Source organism: Triticum aestivum, chromosome 3B, assembly GCF_018294505.1.
Source record: "Triticum aestivum cultivar Chinese Spring chromosome 3B, IWGSC CS RefSeq v2.1, whole genome shotgun sequence".
Classification (NCBI taxonomy): domain Eukaryota; kingdom Viridiplantae; phylum Streptophyta; class Magnoliopsida; order Poales; family Poaceae; genus Triticum; species Triticum aestivum.
Window position 1 is genome coordinate 47,772,374 of NC_057801.1, and position 2,193 is coordinate 47,774,566.

Consider the following 2,193-nt stretch of genomic DNA (forward strand, 5'->3'; position numbering starts at 1 on the left):
TACTACAACAACAGTTGCAGGTACAGGTTTATGCGATGATCATGACGCGGGAGCAATGCTTGCTTGTGTTGAGTTCTTCTTCTGCTTCTTCGATCAGGGATAGGTTCCAGGTCGGCAGCCTGGGCTAGCAGGGTGGATGTCGTTTGAGCTTCTGTTTGTGTTTCATCCGTAGTCGGATGTTGCTCTCATGTATTGTGATGTTGTATTCGTGTGGCATTGTATGCCTCTTGTATGTATCCCCATCTATTATGTAATGTTGATGTAATGATATCCACCTTGCAAAAGCGTTTCAATATGCGGGTCTATCCTTGGTGGGACCTTCGAGTTCCTTTTGGATAGGGTCGCATATTGGGCGTCACATATAAAATGATTGTAAAACATCCAAAAATGATAATATAATAGCATGGAACAAGCAAAAATTATAGATACGTTGGAGACGTATCAGCGATCGTTACATTATACCTATCATGTCTTTTGAAGGAATCATGTGTTGTAATCAGACCATCGCATACGCTTTCTCTTCCTCAACTATTTGTACCTTATTGAGGTATCTGTCGGATTTAGCTCCGACATGGTGGGAGGTGGTGGATTGAAGGAGATATGTGCATCTCCCCATGCGCGTGGGAGGATAAGATGAGGAGCGGTGGTGGACCCCACATGCACACGTTGCTCGCGTGAAGGGGAAGAGAGTGCGCGAACAAAACGACTGGTGCAATTCCTAACCGTTCGGCCGACATGAATCGTTTTCCTTCTGCAAATGATTTTTTCTGCATGTTTGATCGTGAAACAATAGTGCATTCTTCATCTTGTTCCATGTAGAAAAGCCCATATTCTTTCTGAAAATCAGGGCCTCCATCGCCCGAAAGAAAAAAGAAAGAAGTTTGACCTGGTCCCGAGTTGAAATGCTCCCCGATGAACAATAAAATCGAAAGAAATAGTAAAAGAATTCAAGAAATGCTGATACTTTGATAATTTATGTGCTTGCAAAAAAATATCATGAAATGACATTCCTGGAATTCGTGAAAAACCGATGCTCCAAAAATGCTATTTTTATAAAAACCATTTTCGAGTGTTGATTTTGATTGTTTTGCCATGTATGGTTTCTACGAATGCCATTTCATGTTGTAAGATTTTACAAGCACTCAAAACATTTGTCGAAGTTTGCCGAAAAAAATTCAGAATTTGATGATTTGTTTTCATGTTTTTTTTTTCGATTCTACTGTCCATCAGCTCAGGAGCAGAAGGGACTTTCGGTTTGAAGGAATCATTTCCAATGTTGTCACCAATGTAGATTTTAAAGCTCACGTCTCTTGAGGCAACTGAGAATTTGAACGTCCAGTTACTGAGAAAACAAACTTTAAAAGGAGCGGCATCATCTCCAGAACAGAACTGGAGAACGAGCTGGCTACTCCTGCTACTCTGGCTACGTCAGACAGCTCCCAGGCGTTGGCCATTCCGGCGACGTCCGCCACTCACCATGGCGCTTTCTGACCTTCGATTTCAGGCCGGGCTATCTTTTGAAGATAAGATCTGGAATAGCTTTGGCACTTCGGTTAATTATTTGGATGATCAGATCAGAATTCTCGGGAAATCTTTCGTGTGGCGCCAGGAACTCAGCGGGAGCCGGTCTTCGAGGTTGGCATTGAACCCGTCTTAGAATACTGAGGCGTGCCATCATGATCCGGGGAAATACTGAGGCCCATTTTTCTCATACTTTTTTCTGGATTTCTTGGGTTTCCTGCAATCGGGAAAGTCGACGGGAGACGACAAAGGAGAGACGTACTGCATATGATGGGTCCGGATGCCTTTACTGCAGGGGAGTACATGCAATGGACTCGGCTGGGATCTAGGTGAGCTCTCTGGCCTGTCCCCTCGGCCACTTGCCCGCCACCTTGCTTGCTGCTCGGCTATCAAATTTAGGCCCACACACTTGCTTGCTCACCGGGCCGGGCAAGGACAAAACTCCTAGACGCCGCCGGAAATCCAAGTCTCCAACCCATGGAAAATTCAAGGGCGGTTTTGGCCATCATTGTTTTTTCTCGAGGAACAGTCAGGAGCACTGCCTTTCTTATAGAAGAGAAATGGTGAAAACACACTATACAGAGTGGCGCATGTTTTTAGGAAACGTGGAAAAAAAACCATGAAAAAAAGAAAAGGAAAGAAAAGGGCACTCAGCCAATGCCCACGGATGCC